General features: G+C 39.2%; 1 protein-coding gene across 1 annotated transcript in view; it reads left to right on the top strand.

Moving 5' to 3' along the window:
- The window catches only part of DYRK1A (dual specificity tyrosine phosphorylation regulated kinase 1A), a 72,843-nt gene that overhangs the window by 2,283 nt on the left and 46,767 nt on the right, over window positions 1-23,793 (top strand). The gene's annotated exons all lie outside the window — the stretch shown is intronic.

Below are 23,793 nucleotides of genomic sequence, written 5' to 3'. Positions count from 1 at the left end.
TGGACAGTTACGGAGGAGCAACAACAAAGATAATTTCACCTAATAGAACCCAAGTGTTCTCTTTCACTGTCAACTTATGGATAATATTCTCTTACTTGTGTAAAATAAGGATGTAGCAATCGTGAGTATATCAATTTTTGAAGTATGTGGACTTTGAATGGATTGGGAATTAACATCTGATGACCATAAATAACTTCCAACACACTGATAGATGGTTTATGCAATGGAGCAAAACATGACTGACAATAAGGAAAAGCCAAGGTTTTAAAGTTACATTTAAGTGGGACATAGCTGCTAACATATATGTCACATCTTGATTGCAGTAGGGCCTTGGTCAGAAATGGGTCTGGGTTAACTGTATTGTTGGGCTTTGCCTTAACGAATTTACTGTGAGATTTTTGTCATTTTAGTTCATACGATTTCATTGACGTTTTACATTTTGAAGTGTGAAAGACCCGAAATGGTTGTGCTAACGTGTATGAAACACCTGCTTGCATGAGAGTGTGCAAGAAGACCAGTTAATAAAACTCATGAAAAACTATACCTTTATTTGCTGTGATGGCATTTTATAGTTTTATCTCAGCTGAAATGGGTGGTGACTCTTAGCGGAGAAGCAAGTTCTTTTGCTATAATTAGATTCTCCATTCAGTATTCCTCTTAAAGTGTCTTTATTTCAGGTTTTTTCCAACCTGTAGTCTTGTTGTCAGGGTTAAAGTTGTTACAGCTGATATTCTTGGTTACTTTTTCTGTAGTCATTTTTAATGCCACTTGGACAACTGTTTTCTTAAGTGAAGTCAAAAGCTTTCCTGATACCTTTGTTTTATGGAACCATGGAAAACTTGTATCACTTCTGAAATCCTTTTGTAAATAGATCCTGTTGTTGTAGAACAGGATTATTTACAGAGAACTGCTGCTTTTGTCTTTAGAACCAAATACAATAGATTATTTGTTAACTAGCTTCCATTTCATCTCTTTTCCTTTTTACAGCAAGAGTTTAAGAGACTTTTATTTTCCTCTAAGTCCACTAGCTGGACTTGTCTGATTAGTGAGACTTCTTTTTTGATTTGAGACCATTTGAAGTAATGCAAAAAACGTTTCTGAACAAACACATCTTTCCTTGTAAACTCAAGACTGGTGAAGAAAGTCAAGAATACTTTGGAAAGAGGAATACTCTCATTTTTACTCCTCGCCTTGGTGGATCCTTCAGGAGGAAAGTTGTGGGAATTATAGTCTATATTTTAAAAACACTGGGGGAAAGAAAATATTTAGAAACAATTGTTTCTTCCATAAAGATGTATTTCATATGTACAGTTAATTAGTAATTTCTTTGGGGTGACTCAGTATGCCCATAGAATTGCAGTGACCCAATCACTAGCTGTGTATAGCAGTTTGTAATTGATATCCATGGATTATCTTCTTCCTTTATGTGGAAGAAAGGTAAAATTCTGCTTGATTCTGTTCTGTCAATCGTGTATGGAAAGATAGTTCAATTGCTTTTGCTAGTACAAATGTATTTTTTGCTTTAGGGTGGGTCTTCAGCACATACATACCTCAGCTGTATTTGGATTTTTGCTTCTCATCCCTTTCTAAAATGTTCTGGCTGTATGATTTACAGTGAGAATACCAACTGGAGGGCTTGGCAGATGCAGGAGATAGTTCCCAGTCAGCTTTCCTAAGTCCATGCACTACAGATACTCTGGAGCCTATGAAGTCTAGGTAGTAGCTGCTTCAAGTTGACTTGTGTGACAGACATAGTCAGTTTAATTTCATCTCTGAATGTAGCCTGTCTTAAATTCAAAAGCAGTGAGAATGTTTTTGTAATTAAAATAGCATAAGCTAGCACTTAGTGGTAAGCATAGTTGCTTAGTTTACACTCCTTAGTTTTTACACTCCTTGCTTAGTTTCTGAGATCTGTAGCACTTAGTACCTGAAAGTGAAACTGTGTAACTGAAAGTGAAATCAGCTTTGTTAAGTGTCAGTGTTTTGTTCCAGTTATGAGAAACCAAGCTTTCAATTTGTGTGTTACATGAAGTTCCAAAGCTTTCTGTTTTTCTCTTTTTTCTTTTTCCTTTTTTTCCCTGGAGGCAAATAAAGTTAAACCAAGTTTTGAGTCAGTTAAAGGAAAGGTTAATAATGTATTAATATGCCCGTGTGTTGAAAAGTTTCCTCTTTTGCTTTAATAACTGTTTGTATAGCGAAACAAGAGTAATGGAAATGTACAGATTGGTTTCTGGTGGCAGAGTTATTCTTTCAAAACATAGTTGAAAACGTTCAGAGTGAATTTTGGTGAGTTACTGAAAAAAATGCAACTGGTACAATGACAGCTGACATAAGCAAAGGTAAAATATATTTTGGTGATCAAATCCAAAGTGCCAGTAAAACTTTTAAAAGAAACTTTTAAATCCTAGTGACCTGAAAACCTGTTGTTCATCAGTGTTTGGCTTTCTGGCTTCAAACACAGGTTGTCGTTTCGGAATCCCATTGATCTCTGCATGCCCAAATCTTCATTTGCGTTCTAGTGAGCTATGTAAATTACTGATTGTTTTCAGTTTGCTTTGCCAGTGGATCTGTGCTGAGGAGCCAGTCAGAGCAGAGTGCATCCACTTCCTTTACAGAAGGAATAGTATCGTCTTATAAATACATAACCTCACGTATTCTCATTTTAAAGTATGATTTTACAAGATTTATCTGTGTAATACATGTAGGGTATGTGTTTGATTACAAGCAAAAAAGTTTTTAATGCGTTCTGTTTCAAAATCTAATTGATCTGGAAAGCTCTCTAACTCTCCTGGATCATGTCTGATTCTGATTTCTTTCTGTTATGCTTTCTAATTTGTGGATAGGGAGGCATTAATTTAATTGCCTGCCAAAAGCTGCAAGTTAGTGTTTAAAATGCATCGATGTCTTTGCGAATGTTGCAAGAAGTGATTGTTACTGGAAGATCTTGGGAGATTCCCTTTCTGTAGAAGTTACTGGCACATCCTGCAAATACTAGATTATGCTTCTGGGATAACACAGTTGAGCGTATGTTTTTCTGTACGATCAGTTGTTCGTAAGCTTAGAGTCCTGTGTGTCGTATTTAGGGTGACTTTCCTGTCAGTGTCACGGAGTGCCTTCCAAAGCTGGGATTTTGATGGCAGGCCTTATGCAGGAAAATGAGCATTAGCACAAATGTTGAACATCAACATGTTTGTCTATCTGCCTGTGTCTTCCCACTCAAGTCAGATTTTTGCTCAAGTCAAGTTCTGTGTATGCTAAGGCTACAAACTTACAACACATTTTTCTTTCCTCCAAAATGAAAAATGCTGGTAGGTGCAGTTCTGGGGAGAGGGCACTTCGCTGTGCGGTTAGCACAGCATCATATGGAATGCCCCTTACATCTCAAACTTTCCCTGATGTCTTATTATTTTTAATATACGCTGTGTGTTACAAGCCTAGTTTCTAAGCGAGTTAACATATTCTGGGAGCTGTGTCTTTTAGAGACAGTGTCATAAATGATGCATTTATTTTGAAGGCTGGGTGGAAAAAGTATACGTGATACTGTGTTAAAAATTGTGGTTGAACGTTGTAGCATAAGAGCGTAGTCCAAATGGTTGGGGTTTTCACTGTAGTGCTACTTAGACCTTTGGTGGGATCAGATTTCCATTTTGTTTTGTACTGTTCAACATAAAGTTAAGATTACTTCTTTCTTCATTTGATTTTGTGACTTTAAGAGTCATACTGGTTCATTCCTGATGTTCATCTCTATTGCATTTCGATTACGGTGCTGTGCAAATCTCGGAATTGTAGGGGTTGGAAGGGACCCCTTCAGGTCATTGAGTCCAACCCCCCAGCGCTTGCATGGTTGTGGTTTGGTCACTTTTTCTTCATGCAAATACAGAAGGCTGTGAGTGATTGTAAGTTGATAGTCTGCTGTTGTACAAAAGTTTAATGATGGTCTAAATATTAATAATCTGGAGATGTGAGCAGGAATCATTAATGATGTCTGATGCCCTTACGAGAGGGTTTCTTTCCTGGCTTTGCACGGTTTGTTAAGTGACATTTTCCCCTGTATATTTGAAACAGTTGTGATTTGTGGATTCCACAAGATTCCTTTTGATTCAACTTTCAGTCCTTATGCCCATCAACACCTTCATGTTTGTGTCTCCCTGGAGTTGGATCAGCCAGTCAGCCAGCTTGACAAAAAAGTCAAACTTTAGTTCACAAGTTTCAAGTGCCATATTTGGAAATCATTGTCCATTTTACAAAATGTATTAAAACACGTTTGCTCTTGTAAGTCAACTGAAGTATTTTAAAATAGGTTTGTTTCAGTTGTGCTACATGGGAGTGAAATATGGAGGAAAAATGTATATAGCAATTTCTAAACATTCATCCCAGTGTTCTGTGTGTGAGGGGAAGGGATGTACGTATGCGACATATATTTTTAACAGGTCTTTGGAAACTCTGTCAGTGTATACATGTGACGCTTTGCACTGAGCAGAGAAGATGAGCGATCTGTCTGTATGTGTGATTGGTTTTCCTGTAAACTAAGAATCTGTAGGCTGTGCAGCTTTTATTTAAGTAGCAGATGGAAAGAAAAATATCTCCAACTTTCTTGATGCTTGTTTAAAATACATCTAAGGAGATAAATCTCTTACGAAAGAGAAGGAACTTAATTAACCTCTTTATGCTATTTATCATTTTACGTATCTTTATTACAACTTATTTTTTTCCTTCAATAGTATCCTCTTAGTTTTACTGTTTTACCATACTATTGGCCTCACACTTTTCTTAAGATTGAGTATTGTAGTGCCTACCAGACTTAATTGAGACATGAGAATAATGTAATTATTACTGTGCAAGAGCTTGAATATGAGTGAAGTTTAAATTTTAGACTTCCATATATGAAAAGTTTGCCCTTGATATTTTCCTATGTACAGTTCTTTACATGCTTTGCATTCACTCTTTTTCTGGACCACTGCTACTACTTCTTTGATCTTCAGTCTTCGTATGTTAAAGGAAAATGTTGTTTGCATGAAACAAAGCAACTTGAGATCTATGGTGAGGTGAGACAGTTGCATTTTTAGCAAGCATACAGTGGGCTCAGTATAATTTCTAAGTTAGGTGTTAGTCATTATAGATACTGTAGAGCCTATGAGCTTCCACGGTGCCAGTGCCATTTGTATGTTTGAGGAAACAGGCACATGCTGTATCCCGTATGTTGTAATCAGGGTATCTCTTCTTACATTTTAATCGTGCCAACAGCTGTGGAGCTGTCTTTGACTCAACTATTTCCATAAAGATTCCCAAACTGCGTCAAAAACTCAGTGACAAAAATGGGAAGACTACTTCTTGCTTTTAGTGTCTTGATTCATTCTTGTTTCATTCAGACTTTTTTTAGCGTTGTGTGGAAGAGATGTTTCTTAAGTGATTAGGATCTAATACACAGGAGAATTAATACCAAAACTGATACAAAGAAGAAAGCCTTCAACTTATTCTGTTTTGGTTTGTCTTGCTTATACAGAAAGCACTTTCTGCCTTGCTACCAGAAGATAAGCGCCTTCATAACAGCTATTTTTTTTTAGCAAGGGAAATTGAAACAAAATGAAGGTGAAATGACTTGCCCAGAGTTATACTGTGATGTAAAGGGTGGAGCTGAGGTTAGAAGTTTAGGCATCTTATGTCTTAATAGCAGGATGCTGACTGGTTACGGTTGCATTTGTCTTGAGTTTTTATTCTGAGTGCTCTGTAATTCAGAGAAGCAGTCTCTTAAGGCTGGAGAGTGACTCAGCATTTCCAGATAGTGGTCTGCTCGTGGAACCTAGGATCTGTTGGGAAATTTGAGAGCATTAGTTAGAACTCATTTTTTTTTTCTTGAAAGGAGTTTGCGTGTTTTAAGAAAAATAATTAAATTGATTTTACTTTGTCTCTTGCCCTGTTTGGTACACGTCCTTCCATTTCTGGAGGAACTGGTGGAGTGTTTCAGTAGTACCATTTGCTTTATAGGTGGCACGTACCATTAACTTTGATTTCTGTGTGCCACGCTTCTGATGTAAATCTGCTCAATGACCAAAACAGCATTTGACTATGAAAGTAGATTGTATTGCAAAATCAGAAAGGGCTGTATATTGTGCCCACCTTAAACATTTCTTAACTTCTTATTCTTTGATTTTAGGAAACTTACAAAACTTCTTTCACATGGGAGAAAGAGACATACATGGTATTTGTACAGTTTCTATAATGGAAACATCTTACTAGCAAAGAACATGCCACCTCTGTTACTTGAGCTAACAGCTTAACTACTGCCTCTGATGAGACTGAGTTCTTGGTTTTGTGGGTCAGCTGCTTGAGAGTGAATAGTTTGGAGAATGGTGGGTGACTTCTGCAGGTGTACAATAGTTGTGTAAATCATGCTCCTGAATGCTCTGGTTTAGTTGGCTTTTGAGAGGCAACATTGGCTTTGTGTCTTAGTCATGACTCTTCCACAGTAATAACCTGTTCTAGTTTCAGCTGAGCAGACTTGTCACAGCATCTTGGGGCACTGCTTTGTAGTGGTACCAGAGAGGAGGAATCAAATGACAGAAGCTGGTGAAGACTGAAGATTGGTCTTTTGGTACTCTACTTTTGTAAACTTGAGCAAAATTCAGGAAGACTTCTTTACCTCTTATCTAGATCAGTTCCATATTCTGGCGTGGAAAAGGACAGTATGCTGGTGCATTATTTCAGTGTTCAGAGAATGCTGAAGGGCAGCACCGTGAAGAACAGTACATCAAGAGGAAAATACAGACAGTACTGATCATCTCCCCGCTTTCCTCTCCTACCTTGCTCTTCCTCAAAGTGCACCTGTACCAAATCTGAAATAACAGAGAAGCGAAGCTATGAGAAGTGCATCTCTTTGTTTTAATATTTCATTTAGAAGGGCTGTGGGACATGAACAGTGCTTAAATCTGATGGCGTAATATGTGTTGTTTTTATGGCATAAGTATTAGCAAACCAATCCTGCTGCAGTGTGTACTGCCACTGAAGCACTCTGGGTTAGATTATTAAGAGTAGTTTTGAAGGCAAAGTGTGCAACAAGCAGTTCTCTAAAGGCAACTGCAGCTTAAGCAGTTCCCCCTCTCTTCAGATTCTGGCTGCTTGTTCCCACCTGCTTTGTGTTGGCACAGCTGTTTGTAAGACCAACCAGTGAATCAGACTTGGAAACTGAGTTGGCTGAAATACATAATTTTATATATATAACATTTGGGTGTGTGTGGGGGTGGAGAATCAGGTTACTTTTCAGTCAGATCAGTTCCTAGGCCCAGTGTACTGTGCTGCTGCTGAGACATTTGACAAGATAATGGAATGGGTTGTGTGGGTGGACAGGAGCAGGGTGCCTAAGAGTGGCAGGGGTTGGTTAACTGGCTCTAATAGCTGTTACTTAATGGAGAACATCATTCTGAGGAATTTTTGCCACCCCTTCTGTAGTAAATCACTGCTCTGACAGACAGACAGACACGCACACGTACACTACCCGCCCTCCCCGCCCTGCTTCTCTAGCACCCTTCCTCTCCAAGTTTCACTTGCTATCTCAAACTGACGTTCTTATTCCCGCTCTGATGCTGTCCTGCTTGCGTGTGCTCTAGCATGCATGAAAACTAGCAGCCTTTCTTGATAACGAGTTCTTCCTCCAACTCTCCTGTCTACTTTGTTATTTCATCTGTTTTCTTGCAGTCTTTCTTTACTTTTTTTACTCAGGTTCTTTCTCCTTCTCATTTAGTCCTTTTTCTTTTCCAACTTGTGCTTATGCCCATATTGTCTTGCATCCTTTTCTAGTGCTTCTCTCTGAGGTCCTCTTTTTCTTGTTAACTCAAGTGTTCTCTCATCCTTGTTCTTGCTTTCTCTTTTTCTTTTGTTTTCATTTGCTTCTTGAGAGAATGACACTTTGGAAAGGAAGTAACACTTCAACTTCTAAAGAAAAACTCCTGAGAAACCAGAAGTTTTTACTGTTTTTTTTTCCTCCAAATATTATCACAAAACAGTTATCATATTGATTTCTTCTCAATCTCATGTCCTTCTAAATTTTTCAGTTGAATTCTATACTGCTGTATAATGCATACATGCACACAAAATGCGGATTGTTTCTACTTAGACATACTGAAAGATGAATTGAAGTTTCTGAAGTTAATGTTCTAATAAGATATATATTTTAAGCTCTATAGAATATGAAAATAACTTACTGATATGAAAGGGAAATTGGAGAGTAAAGAAACTTGGGTTTTTTGATTCTACTATACAGTGGAAAAAAGGTTTATCCTGACATTATAAAAAGGTCTGATTATGTATTCAAACAAACAGTTCCTTTGGAAAATACAAGCTTGCTTGTCCACTTAAATAAGTGACCAGAGCTGCTGGGGTTATGCTATTGTTTCACTCTGTGTATTCTGATTTCTAATCTTTTTGTTCAAGTTACTGAAATTTAGTTGTTAACTGTTCACCTGCTAGTTGAGAAAGTAGGTGAGAATGCTGATTCCTTAATGACTGAGCTGTGATTTCATCTGCATTTTAATTATCCAAAGTTAATCCAAATAGAAGTGTGGAGTATCAGATAATATAGTTCTTTGTGGTAGGGAACAAAATTCTTCCCATCTCCTTTGCTTTTCATGGGTGTACTGAGCCTGAGGTCTGCTGTATGCAAGGTGTGCTTTCTACACACCAAATCTGGTGTACAACGTCTCGACTTATGCATTCTTACATGAAGAAGCACTAAAACTCTCTGAGCTTGCAGTTGTTTGTTTTGTTAAGACAACTGCTCTAAGTCAGGGTATAAAGCAGCCTACTATCAGGATGTACGTGCTAATAAGCAAACACTATTCTGGATTACAATAATTGCCTTTGGATATGCTTGTTTGGTTCCTACTTGGTTAATAAATAGAAGTATTACTCATACCCGTTATACATCTTCAGTGATTTGTATTTTTTTTTAACCCCATCCATCTTCTGCTCTTGGTCTTGTTTCAGTCTACTTTTAAGTAAGCTGGTTTCCTTGTGCTTGGTTTATGTACATTTTTTCATGTTGGAAGGCTACTTACATAAGATAAACAACGTGGCATTGCTTAGTTTCTAGAATTAGTTGAGGTTCCTCAGTCAAACAATGATTTTGATCCCTCAGCAGTTAGTGACTGCCTTCCCCCTCCCTTCTTCTGCAATCCATTGCACTTTTCATAAAACCTTTTTTCTCATTTTCCTGAATTTCCTTTGGGTTTATTATTCTGCATTTCAGAGCTTCCCGCTTTGACCATCTTTGTGGCTCAGCAAACCAAACTCCTCTCTGGACCTGGACAAAATGTTAGCAACTTCGGACATTTGTGGAGATACTATTAAATAATCACAAAGATGTAAAATCTTAGTATTTCTTTTAGAGTTACTTAAGTGGATAGTTTTATCAATGTTGGTGCCATGGAGAACATTAGCTTGATCAATTTATGCTCAGTATTTGGATGCAGGAACTGCTGGAGTTCCCAAATATCTCCATAAATAATCACTTCTGGTTTCACTTCTTCCATTTGGCGTTTGGATTTTGTAAAGCATAATTCAACAGATTTAGTCTGAAGGGCCTCTATGAGAGTTTTTCCAGGCTTTCACACTGGGCTTTTATGGACTTTTGTCTCATGACAGCTATCAAAGAACATTAAAAAATAAATGCCGCACCTCATCTTCATAGTGACTGCACCAAAGATGGATTCAAAACGTTATCTCAAATTGACTGACCAAGCTTGGTCTGTATGTTCTGGACAATAATTTTACAAGTTATTAAAGAAAAACATGTTTCTGAATTCTTCAGACCCTTATTACACTAAATTTTTACATTCTTATTCAAATAATAGGTGTATTTGTTTGTGAAGCCAAGTTAGTGGGCCTGATTGAAGTTCGTATTCTTCTGGATCAGTTGGTGTTAGAGCAGTGAGGATTGGGAAAGGGAAGAATGTGGGCAGAATTCTCCCCATGTGCTCCTTCATCCATGACTTCAGCCTTCTTTTGCTGTTGTCTGAGCAAAAGGAAACTCACATTTATTGTGAGTTGAGAGAGGGGAAGAAGAAGAAGAGTGAGCGAGAGAATGGGAGAGGGGGAAAGACAGGAAGGGGGAGAAGTTGCTATCTTATGGTGAGGTCTCTGCAACTTTTGTTAGATTCATAGAACCTTTTCCACTCTAGAAAGTCCCTGTTTTTGATGTTAGTAGGCAGGAAACAATACCGTTATAGCACTCATTGCCAGTTCTTTTAGTTTGTTGGAAGGGTATCACAGTTTCTTGACCTTTGAAAACTTCTAAACGACTAGGTCTTTTTATGGGGAATTACTGGCTGAAATTCTGAGGAAGTTCAGTTTGATTATGATGAATATACTTCGAGCTTTTATTTATTTAATAGCAGAAATTATTTTTATCTGGCCCAACGAGCATTCTGGAGTCTCCAGTGTGCTACCTGTAATCGTATTTTATAGGGACACGGAGCTACCATGAATATTAGATGACATTTCTGTAATAAATGTAGCCAAGTGGAGTTTTTGTTAGTTGATGCACACCCATTGCCTATACTGGCTTTTCTTTCCGTGTGGGCACGTGTCCACATATGTATGCTTGTATTTCTTGAATGGGATGTTTGAATTCTTCTTAATGGCTTATCATATCAGTTAAAATTCACTAAGCATTCGCTGCTTGTAACCTATGTAGTGTAGTATATCCTTCAGATATATCAAGATTATGTTTAATGGCAGGGATAGAGGCTACAACAAAACAGCAAAATAAGAGCTCGGAGTTTTAAATATGAAAAATAAGTATTTTGACCTCACCAGTAGATTACGTGACAATTCACTGAAGTTTAATTCATCTCCTTCCTCAATGAGAGTTTTCTAGGTCAGTGATTCCTTAACTGGGGAATAAGGCCATGGTAAAAGAACTGCAGATGGAATTTAACTGTACTGAATTATATTAAGTTGAAAATAGTTCTTATTATGATTAGTGTTTTCTTAAATTTTGGAGCTGGCAGTGGTCTGTATTCTAATAAATTGGGCTGTAGTTATGGGGTGAATGATGTGAGGTAAGTCTGGAATCATTTATTTATTCATCTTTATTTATTCATTACACTGAAGGAACAAAGAAGGGAAAACCCATTTGTGCATTTTTTGTTGATCTACTTAGCCTTTTTTTTTTTTTACAGTAGTTTTGGAGTGCCTTGTGATGTTTTAGGCATGGGAGATTACTGTAACTCATGTATCATGCTCATGAGATAGCTTCCTACTTTCAAAGCTAACTTAGGGGAGGGGGGGGGGAATTCAGACACATCTTCTGATGGACTTGGAGCTGTCTTTGTGGCAACACCTACCTCTTTGGTGCCTGGGAGTTAGGGGGAACCAGCAATCAGAGGTTAGATTAGGTTATATGATGGAGCTGATTTGACAACAGCCTAAATTAGATTGAAAGGGAACTGTAGATTAGATTGAACTGTGTCTGCTTTTCCGCTTGGTCCTACATTACTTGCAATTGCTCTTTGTTGGCACCTTTGCTTTATTTTTTTTAGTGCTGGGCTAGTTTAAGAAGCTAAGTGCAACAGCCTAATGATATAAGCAAAGGTAAGAACTTCATTGCTAGTTTAGCTACCTAAACTGTTTCATCGTAAGGTGGAAGAGCGCCAGGATGACAAGTCTTGCCTGTGACTTGGGCCTTCTTTTTGAATAGAAACCATGAGTTTGGTTGTCGTGTGAAGCCATGCACTTGTTTGAGGTTAGGTAATGGGGCATAAACTGAACTAACATCTTCTTGCTGCAAAAAGGTCTGTTCCACCTTTTGTTCTAGCTTTTCTTGCCTTTTGCTGAACCAGAGCAGGAAATGAACCTGACAAAGATGTGAAGAGTTTTTGGTTGGATTGTTGTGTTATCACGTTTTACCATAGTGTGAATAAACAGTGAAGCTTTCACAAGGAATAGGGGGACTCAACCATGCATCTGAGAAAGAGAGGAAGAGGGGCTGCCCTTCCTGCTGCTGGCAGCCTTTTGGATCATCTCAGTTGACAGGCATAATTTCACCTGTAGATCCAAAATTGTGCGCTAAGCACTCCATGCTGTAAATGTTTTCCAGGATAGAGCTTTATTAGCTCATACGCTCTTTGAGAAATCATCCATGCTATCTCTGGAAGATATCCCTTCTGAGTGAAGAGCTATTTTGTAAATGGTGTTCTTCTTTTAAGATGCTCATGACAGAATTAGTTCCGTCTCATAACTCTGTTCTGGAGTTAGGCATCTGAGCTATTTCAGAAATCCGTGAGAGTTGTTTGAAACTGACAAAGTTTAAACAGAGGCCATACGGAGTGTTGGGAGTTTCATCATTGAGACTTCAGTTGTTAGAGAACATGCATCAGCTAGCTAGAAATGGACCTCACTTTAATGTGTTCTTCATGATAAAGAAAACCCAAACTCATATTTTTGCTTCAAGTGAAGATGTGAAAAGTCAGGTGCTTACACATATTCTTAGTGACTGTCCACAAGACCCATGTAATCTATGCTGCTGTACAAGAGGGAATCAAGAATGATGGGACACGATAAGAAAAGGAAACATGACTATCCAATCCAGTGACTAGTGTGATGATTTACCTTAACGGAAGAGGAAAAAAGAAAATTTCTGTGATTCTAGCAGTGCGTATGCCTTTTACAGGAAATGGCTCCTGGATAATGTTTTACTGTGCAAAGATATTATGTGAATTCTGCAAACACAGGGCAAGCACCAAGTTATGAGTGCTGAATGACACGTGAAGGAAATGTGTAGGGAGTGTGGGTAGAACGTAAGAATGTTTACAACTTACTTGTCAGTTATTTGCTAAGAGCTTCAATACTAAGTAATTTTTAGAGTAAAATTAATTTTCTGAAGGACTTTGATAAATTATATGTTTTTATGTTTGTTAATTTATATGGCAAAATTACAAGTACTCTGATGTTTTATGAAATGTATTCGAGTGTTACAGTTAGTTAGAAATGCATGCTGTGGTGTTTATGCTAAAGGTATCTTCAATTCTGGAAACAGCGTTTCTCTTTAACTCCTCTAACCTGATAATCTCTAGCATGGTAGAAATAATGTTCTCTAATAATCAAACTTTCCCTAAGGTTACAGTAATCCAGAATAGAAGCAGTTTTGCTTTAGAATTCAGTTACCTCCTTTGCTGTGGCATTGGTCAAACTGAGCCTGAGTTGGAACATACTGTGGAAGTCCAAGAGCTGAGTACTATGGGTGCTTTGATGGAAAAGTCCTTTTTGTTTTTTTCTTTGTTTGTTTGTTTTTTCTTTCTCTTTTTGCTATCTGAGAAGTTTGTGGCTGGCACACCTGATTAAATTTATTTCTTCAAGTTTATTTATGTAGACTATTATGACAGACATGAACTATATATAGAAAAGCCTGTAAACATATCACTTGAAGTAGAGGTAGGGTCTGTAACTACTGATATCAAACCAGTTGTTAACTGTGGTTTTTGAGGTGCTTTGTGGCAGTCTGGCAAGTACTGTGGTGGAGTGCTTTACCCAGTCTGTTCTTTACTTCTCCTTTACTGTATTCGTAGCCTATACAATGAATTTAATCATAGATAGCAGAGAGCTCACAAACTTCATCTTTTGCTTTCCTGTGCACGAACTTGGTTAGTTTAGATGATGAGCTTTTTGAGCAGGGATCACAGTTCTGTTTTGTCACACAACACCTACAATGATGGCGTTCTCTCTCTGTGAGTAGAATGCCCTGTCTCTTATCCCAGCCCTGTTCTAGAGCTTGGCTGCTCACAACCCCTACCAAATGCCTGGACTTGTGCTGACTTACAAGCTGTCAGTTTCAAACGTTCCCAACATCAGAGGCTTGATGCAAAAAATGCAAATAAAGTTTTCCCCGATCGAGTATTAGTATGCAGAGTATAAATGTATTAGCTGTTGGCATGTACTGAAGAGATCTGTTTTAATTATTTGCTGTGTAGATTTTGAAGCTGAAAGTTAAACTCGGGCTCTGGTGTGTGTAGAGTCAGCAGGAAACTTATCAAAAAAGGTGACTATCTTACATCATGCTAAATTGCGGAAATGACTCAACGAGACTGGGGCAGGTGCCAGGAGTGGTGCAAGAGATAGGCCTGCACTGAGTGGCTGAGGACAAGGAGGGTGTGGATGCGAATGTAGCTGCTGAATCTAGATCAGCTTTGGCTTTTGTGAAACTGCAGCTTAAGAATTCTTATTTTAATGAAATAACTCAGTTTATTCATTATAGTTTTTGAATGCAGCCGGTTGTCATGGAGCCTGAACTTGACCACTGTACATTTATTTTCAAAGCTACTGAACTTTATTTGTACTGTTGTTTGAAAGATTTTTAAGTATGGTGTGTCTGTACTAACATGACTGGCAATTGATGGAGCTTATTTTTAGATTTCCAAGTTTGAGCTGGAAGAGCAGTCATGTTACGTGTAGTTTCAGAATTAAGGGATGCCCCTCTTTTTAGGATCACAGAATATCCCAATTTGGAAGAAATCCACAGGGATCATCAAGTCCAGCTCTGGTCTCCATACAGGACTACCCAAAATCCAAACCCTACTTCTGAGAGCAACGTCCAGACTCTCCTTGAACACCAGCACTCGGGCCGTGCCCCCTGCCCTGGGCACCCTCTGCCACGGGCACCCTCTGCCATGCCCACTGCCCAGTGTTGCAGAGCCTGTCCCTAACCCCCAGCTGGCCCTCCCCTGACACAGCTCCATGCCGTTCCCTCGGGCCCTGTCGCTGTCACACAGAGCAGAGCTCAGCGCTGCCCCTCCGCTCCCTGGGAGAGCTGCAGCCGCCATCAGGCCTCCCCTCAGCTCCTCTGCTCTGTGCTCAGCACACCCAGGGGCCTCAGCCGTTCCTCATAGGTCTCATATGCCAGACCCTTCCTCATCTTTGTAGCCCTCCCTTGGACAATTTCTAATAGTTTGATGTCCTTATGTTTTGACACCCAAACTGCACACAGTGCTTGAGGCAGGGCCACACAGTGCAGTGCAGAGCGGGACAATTCCTTCTCCTGACCACAGTGCCATGCCCTTTTTTAAGGTGACTTTTTGTTGACCCTTTTTCATGTTCAACTTGCCATCAACCAGAACCCCCACATTGCTTCAATGGGGCTGTTCTCTGTTCTCTTGTCCCCCAGTGTGTATATAGATGCAGGGTTTCCCTGCTCTTGTTAAACTTCATCCTATTGGTAATTACCCAGCCCTCTGGCCTGCTGAGATATCTGTGCAAGGCCTCTCTACCCTTGAAGGAGTCAGCAGTTCCTCCCAGTGTAGTATTGTCCACTAATTTAATATAACTTGAAGTTCTGTGACTTGAGTGAATGGGGGGGAAAGGCAAAATGACTATTTGATATTCTGTTTCAGTACTTGTCTTGGGATTGTGGAAAAATCAGTAAGGTGCTGAAATAGAGTTGTGCAATAAGAAATAAGATGTCCTTCCTTCTTGAAGAACATGTTTAAAGTTACTTTTAGGAATAACTGTAAGCCGAAGCTGCTTTGGTTTCTACTGTCATCCTGCTAATCAGGCCTGGCTTTTCTTATGGAAAGGCAGTGTATACCTTCTTCCTGAAGTACTGAGCTCAACTCTTAATATAAATGTGAAGCTTGAGAACTTGTTCTGCGTAAAAATCATCACCCTGATGATCAGACAGAGAGTCATGTTTTCTTCCATGAGAGAAGAAAGAAAGAAATTAGAAGGGAAAGAGAAAGTTGAGAGCTGAGGCCACCCTCCATCTAGTGTGAGCCTTCTTAATTAACTGTGCTATAATATGATTGTTGTAATGTTTCTCGTTGTTACTAGAGAATTTGCCATCAGAGTGATGGTGTGGACTGTAGCCTTCTGGGGAAGGCTTAAGATACAGAAAACTTGATGATTAAGTAAGCGCTAGAAATTTATTTTAGAGTTTTACACAGAGTTCTGTAGGTCTTTCAGGATGAGAAAAAAATATTTTTAACTGAAGAAATCTCTTCCTTTTTCTGTTTCTTTTAGTTAAAGTGTCTTGGGAACATACCTGAGCAAGCATCCATGGGAAAATCCATCTAAATTGATGAAGTTTGACAGGTACATTAAGGATAATTCAGATGTTTGAAAACTAAATATTTTCATTTAGTTACTTAGAATACAAGATAGAAATATACAAGCTGCAGTTTTCCAGCCTGAACTGGAACTTGAGAAGGTAAATACTGTATTAAAGTGGAAAGTGTGTCAGCAGTAATTCTTCATTATCACTTTTCTATCAGAAATGTGATAGGAAGATACAGAAGCTCAGGAGATAAAGTCTGTTTTAAGGTCCAGGCATATGGCTAACATATGAAGAGAGAGCATCTAGCTGTATGTATGCGTATAGCGTCTGAGTCTCTGAGATAATGAAAGGTAAAATTAGATTGTGGCACTGCAGCTGTCAATGGGAGCTGTTGTATAGGGATCAGTTGACCAGCAGTTATACCATGGTGTGTTTAACGAGTGTTAAAAAAGCATACAAGTCTGTATATTGCTTGAACAAACCACTTAACCAAAGTCTTATAAAAGCACTGCCTATTTACAGAGCTACAGTTGGTTTGTTTGTCTGTTTTTATTTCAAAGGCTATTGGTGGGCCGATGTCCTTTTGGAGTGAAATTGTTGTCTGCACCTGTTGAAAAATATATATTTGCATATAAATATAATTGCAGTTGAAGTAAATATACGTGCAGGAAGGATCAACTGCCCTTCCCTCACATAAGCATGGTCATGCAGCATGCATATTTGTGCCTATACATATTCGTATTGTGGCTCTGAGCTCATGCAGACTTTGAGAGGTAAAAGCATCTCAGTGCATGCTACACATGTGGAGAACATTGCAAGTGCTGTCCCTGCTCTAGGATAGGTTAGTTGAAGTTGGTGCATCTGAGCACTCCTCTGTGACCTAGTCTCTAAGTAGATAGTTTGTTTTGTTAATAAAAGGACAAGAGAGACTGGGTGTCAATGATCACTAAACAAGAAGAGTAGTACACTGTCTTGAGGTGTTTTAGATGTAAAGTTTGAAACTGATGAAGGAAAGTATATAGTGGCACGTGTTTTACTTTGCAGTTTTGAAGTTTTCTCAACCACAAGGAGCAGAATCTGTTTTTGTAAATGAAATGATCGATGATTTTGAGGACATCTATGGAAAAATCTCTGCTCTGAGAAGCATTTCACAACTGTGAGAGCAAATTAAATGGGTTAAACTAGATAGTCTGCTTTGTGTTACGACTTCAGTCACACGCTATTTCATATGACAACTGAAATGGCTCTGTTTCTAAGAGAAATTCATTCATTCTTGCATATAAGATGCCACCTCTTAAGGGAGTTATAGGTGGGAAATACGTGGTAACGTGAAGAAGAAAGTATGTGGTTATAGGAATTCAATGACATCAAACTACTGTGAGTGTTTCAGTGGCAGTGCTGGGGATGGGCAGCTCCTGCTGTGGCATTCTTTGCTTTTGGATGAGGGAGAGGAATGTAAGTAGAAGCATGACTTGACTGTTCTTAAACAGTTAAAACTTAACCATATCCAATTTGCTTGACAGTGTTAAATAGGTAGAAAAAGTAACTTCACACTCTGATTTGTGGGTCCTTATATGGTCAGTACAGTGATAAGTATTTTAGACTTGTGCTCCTAGAAAAAGAGTCAGGAAATAAGGTTGTACAAATTATCTAAATAAATCTAATTTAATTGAACTGTATTTAGCCCATGTTTCTTCTCTTCCCCCTCCCCCCCCCACACACCTATTTTGTCACTGAAACACTCCCTAAGACTGTAGGTTTTATTCCACGATTAGCACAAACAATTTTTTTAAACAAAAAATCCTGAGTTGTCTGTAAGGTTTGCTCTGTTCAGTTCAAGGAAAAGCGTACTTTCTTTTAGAAGAGTGAGTTGTGCCTTTATTTTCATGAAGAGTTTGGGTTAAACCAAACCATATGCATGCTATAAGTCATCTGTTTTAGAGATCCATACTGCACTCTGAAGTCTCAGCTGGTGTGACACCATTCTAGGTCTTTCTGTAATAACACTAGGTGCACTTCAATGTTTACTATTTTGTCAGTACTGTGCACTGTCTAGTGAATCAGGTTACAGAATTGGTTTGAAATGATGGTCTTTTTTCCTCCTGCTGCATCTTGTTTTCCACCCACATCGCTGCTGTTTGCTGAGCTGATGCTGTAATAGTAGCACACTCATCCAAGCAGGTAGTGCTGGAAGGGATACAGACTGCTTAGGCAGTGCTGCTATTGAAAAGAATTTCTGCTGATCTGCAACTGTAGTTCTGCCTTCGCCAGATTTGAATCTGGGAGAGAAACTTTGTGATTTCAGCTGTTTGCACATGCTTTCACACTTAAAGGATGGGTTCTTGCATCACGCAGTGTAAATTTAGCATGAGTGAAACTAGTCATTCGCAGCATTTTCTGTCTGGAGGAACTAGTGCTTTTTAGAGCACAGGCAATCATAGTTTTACAGTATACAAGAATAAGGATGGTGCATATGTTTTGGGTTGAATGTCATTGTTTCACAAGTGTCTCAAAAATGTTGATCTAGAAGCTGATCTAGTTCAGCAGCATGCGTTGAATCCTCTTTAGGAGTAAAAAAACACAAGCTCTTGGCACGATGCTGTGTTAGTGAACTTTAGTATAAACTAGGCTTGCACTGTTGTGACCTTCTCACACTGGCTTGAAAGCCAGCCATGTACCAAAAAGGTATCTTCCCCGTAACACTGTAGTTATTAGATTTATTTAATCAACACATTAAAAATATTAGAAGATAATTTCTTAACTGAGGATCTATGTTGATGTTTGGAGGACTGGAGATTGCATTCAGATCATGCTATTTGTGCTTCAACTATGCACAGCAATTAAATTGCATTCCCATAGCTTTCCTATAGTCCCTGTAATTTCACTAGATTTCACAGAACCCCATAATGACTGAGTTGGGAAGGGATCCCTAGATCCACCTGGCCCGAGACCAGAGCAGGGTGCCCAGGACCTTCTTCAGCTGTGTTTGGAAGGATCCCAAAGGATCCATGGCTTCTGGACAGCCTGTGCCAGTGTTCCATAGTAATACACGGTAACCTCTTCACAGAAGAAGGAGCTGTCAGAATGTAGTGTTTAGTTAGCACAATCTTTCAATTTTTTGCTAAAGGTGCCATCAGAAACTTATAACAACACAATGATAACCAAATAAGGAAAATAAATCTGGGTACAAAGTTTTAATTAGTAAGATGTAAAAAGAAAAATCCTACCCAGCAGACTTTTCTTTTAATTCACACTCTTAACGTGTTCTGTTGTTGATACTCTGAAAACTCTCATTTAAATTTGTTGTGAGGGAATGCTACACAGGTGCTTAAAATAAAACCCAAGTTGTAGTGAAAATGTGGCCTTTACTTTAAAGGTGTTTGTGATTGTTGCCTTTAATACTTTGCATATTTGCATTGTACGGAACAATCTTAGAATTGTACATGCTTTAATATCAGTTTTATAAATGACATGTTCAGTATATTATTTGACTCATCTCTTTGGAAGTTTATGAAATAATATATGTAGAAAGAGAGAGCTCTACATATGTAGAGCTGTCTTACAGCTCTGCTATGTATAGTTCCTGCTGAACTGGGTTCCTATTCTTATGTTATAAAATTGTCCCCATTTGCAAAAACTCACGATCTAGTTTGATAGCCAGGCATACGCACACGCAAAATGGGGAAGGATGAAACCTCTTCAGAGACGTTAGTAATGTTTTTTGCACTTCATTAGTTTTTAGTATGTATGAGAGTTCTGAAACCAGCATTGGTTAACAGTGAGCCTACTGGCAAGTAAGTTGAGTAATGAGTGTCTTGAAACGAGGAGAAAATCTGTTAAGGAGTACGGTGGACACACAGTGACTTCAGAAAGACTAACAGGCAGCTGCAGTTTATGGAGTGAAGAAAAGTCAGACACATAAAGCTTTATATTTTTTGTAGTCCCCATCTTTACAATGGTAGCGTATAACCTGGTATAGGGTATACTCAGCATCTTTGTCTGATTTATCTAAGCATGTCGTAGTGAAGCTGAACTCTACACTTAAAATAATTAATGAATGTGGAATTGCTTTGTAAAGGTAGATAATCCCATCTTCTGTATTTTGAAGAGATCAAAGGAAGAGCATTGTTTTGGTGAGGACAGGTGAAGTCTAGAAAGCAACAGCAAGTGAAATAGGAAGTAAAAGCTTGAAGTACAGTTGTAGCATGGTACAACTTCATGCACAATTGATTTCTGAGACCTGCCCTCTTTGTCTAAGTGAAATAATTCACTTTTATTATTTTGCTATACCACTTTAAATAGTTTGCTTTTCAACACCTTTCTTGTCATTTCTTCCTTTCTCCGTTCTTTAGTTCAATTTGCATCTTCTTTGTATCAATAAGTAGCCAAGCTGGATTCTTGAAGCCCAATAAATGTTACCATTTTCCTTCAGTAGTCTAGTAATGGTCTTGCAGATTGTGTGATGAGTGGGATTAGTTCTTGCTTACTCTCATCATTGATTTGTCATTACCTGAAATTGTATGGGCTGTGTAAAAGGCCTTTTGGCTTTAAGAACATAGCAATACGGAGGCACAACAGAAGACACTCAGTAACGGTGTTTAAATGTGCAGCTGGTATGTGCTGTTGGGTTGTATCCGTTTTGTAAAGGATAAAATAGTGTAAAATGTTACCCTTTTATGTTATATCTGTGATACTGATATCACATAATCTAATTATTTCTTATTTTGGTCCCTTGGTTTGTTCAGCCCAGAGAAGAGAAGGCTGAGAAACAACCATTGCAGTCCTCAGCTTCCTCAGAAGAAGAACCCTGGGGAAGCCTTCATGGCACCAAGCTGCTGGAGGTCAAGAAGTGTTTGGATAACGCTCTCAGATGTATGGCTTAATTGTTGGTAGTCATGTGTGGAGCCTGGGCTGTCTTGTGATCCCCTTGGGTCCTTTCCAACTCAGGAAAGTCCAGCTCCATGATTGAGTCGTTCTGTGATTCTGTTTGCCTGTGACAGCACGGCTCTATGTTGCTGGTGTTGCCATTGGTTTGGTAATTGGTTTGTTAGGCTGTTAGAAAGCACTGGTGATGTGCTATTCAGCTTCTTTTGGAGCTCACCATCCCATTGTAGAGCTGGCAGAAGACACTGTATGAATGCTTTACAGTCCCTTTTGGCTGAAAATCAGCTAAATTTGTTCAGATTACGTTGATGGCTTGAACTAAACGGACAGTATTGAAACTGTCAGTATTGAAACAATTGCAGAAGGAAGGGATTCCATCTAGAAGGACCTTGATAAACTCAGAAGGTAGGCCTGTGTGAACCTAATAAGGTTCAGGAAAAAGCGCAGTGCAATGTGTTGCACTTGGACGGGTACAATCCCAGGTTCTTATACAGACTGGATGAAGAACTCATTGAGAGCAGCCCTGCTGAGAAAGACTTAGGGGGGTCCTGGTAGATTAAAAACTTAACATGAGCCAGCAGTATATGCTTACAGTCCAGAAGGCCAATGGTATTCTGCACTCCATCAGAAGAGGGGTGGCCAGCAGGGACAGGGAGGTCACTGTCCCCCTCTGCTCTGCCCTCATGAGGCCCCAGCTGGAGTACTGCGTGCAGGTCTGGGGTCTCCAGCACAGGAAAGATGTGGAGCCTTTGAATAGGGTCCAGAGGTGTGCCACAAGGATGCTCAGAGGTCTAGAGCATCTCTCCTGTGAAGCTGGATGGAGCTGGGCTTGTTCAGTGTGAAGAGGAAAAGACTGCAGGGAGACCTCATTATTTAAAGGGAGTTTATAATCATGAGGGAAATCAACTTTTTACATGGGTAGGTAGTGATAGGATAAGGGGGCATAGTTTTAATCTAAATGAGGGAAGATTTAGATAAGATGTCAGGAGGAAGTTTTTCTCTGGGAGAGCGATGAGGTGCTGGAACAGGCTACCCAGAGAGGTTATAGGTGCTCTGTCCCTGGAAGTGTTTAAGGCGAGGTTGGATGGGGCTGTGGGCAGCCTGATCTAGTACATGATCTAGCAGTTGGCAACCCTGCCTGTGGCAGGGTGGTTGGAACTTGATCCTTGAGGCCATTCTGTGATTCTGTGAAACTGGTCTTGTACTGGAGGGAATGAATGAGACAAGATACGTGTTGTATTTGAACTACAAGGTGGTAAGGACAAAATAGTGATGTCTTTGGTCCTTTCAAAATCTGCTGGAAAAACATTCTGTGATATTAGTGTCTGTAGGGTACTGCAGATTAAAAGCAAAGAGAATCTTGTCTGGAGAGAGTTTAAATATGGGAATACGGCTCTGTAACCTTAAGATACCCAGGTAGGCTGCACGTATCTAGCACTCTAGCACTTTGTTTGCTTGTCTAAATCTAGTGAGTATTTAGTGTAGAGACAAGTTTGTTCTTTCTCTCTGCTTGTTTTTGAATGCAAGTATCTGCCTCTACTGAATTTAGCTGGACTAAGTTTAGTGCAAGAGACTTGCTGTGTCTGTTAGTATGGTATATATGTTTAGTGTAAGTACCAGACTGGGTGTTTTTTCTTTTTTTCTTTTTTTTGTCCAAACAGAAGTAACTTAGGCACGTTAGCACCTGGTTTGTAGGATCTGTGTCAAAATGATAAAACAGAAGGTATTATTTTTGGAGCAGCTCTCATATAATATATAATAAGTGTATATGAAGAATCAGAACTTATTTTAATTGTTAATGGTGTTTTATTAAAACATATTAAAGAAAGGGCCACAATACCATAAAACTAGTAGGATGTGTGACCTTGTTTTAGTGAAACTAACACGTCAGTGTGGCTCAGTGGTAGTGATGGCAATTCTTAGTGAGTTCTTGAGGTGTTCAGTTGAGGTTTTTGATGAAATTTTACTCTTCCCATGCTTCATCCTTGAAAACAGTTGTTCACAAATGTACATACTGCCAAAAGCAATGACATGAATAAGGTGTGATGGTGAAGCAATGGGTATTTCTGGTAGGAGAGGGCTTATAAAAATCTGCTTAAGAGACATGATCAAATTTTGAATTGCGGCTCTATATATTCCATTTGAACATTCACAAGTAATGTATTCATGTTGACTGAAAATGTAGTTGCAAATAAAATGTTGATTGCTTTTTGTCAAGTTGGGAACTCATTTTGGAATTGATTTATCAAAACTGAAAGCACGGCTCGTATTTTTTGCTGTTCACAGGCCAGTGTATCAAAATGTATACACTCACTTGCCATCACTCCATGTGATGTATGTGATGATGTAACAATGCACTGTGCCTCGAGCCCTGGTTTTGACCTAGATGGGGTTATGCACTAATGTTTGGTTGGTGCTGACAGACCAGGCTGGGACGGTTCCTGCCATGATGGCACAGGGTATGGAGTGTGGCCGTGTTGCGAGCTGGAGCAGGCTGTATGTGGCCTGCGGGTTGGACTTGCCTGCCTTAGACAGTACTCATCAGCATTGCCAAGGTCACAGCTACTGTGGTTGGCACTGACATTTGATGTGTCTGTGGAATTTCACTTTTGAATGACTAAGGTGTTGATTTATGACAGGAGATGGAGAGTTCTTGTTTGTCCCTTCTCCTGTTCGGAGACGCAGCAGCAAAAATTCACCTACTCATAAATAACAATGCAACCACTGCAACAGTATTGTCTTAGCACCACCTTCTTCAGCTTGTGTTACACTTCTGTGGTGTGGTGGTAGAACAGGTAGCTGGGCCTGTGATAGGTGCAGTACTTACACAGTTCTGGTTGATCAAGAAGTAAGTGTGAACTGAAACAGTTTTC

This window comes from Cyrtonyx montezumae, unplaced genomic scaffold, assembly GCF_038088225.1.
Source record: "Cyrtonyx montezumae isolate F1298 unplaced genomic scaffold, pur_monq_1.0 scaffold_3, whole genome shotgun sequence".
Taxonomy (NCBI): domain Eukaryota; kingdom Metazoa; phylum Chordata; class Aves; order Galliformes; family Odontophoridae; genus Cyrtonyx; species Cyrtonyx montezumae.
This window is presented reverse-complemented; position numbering and strand designations above follow the sequence as displayed.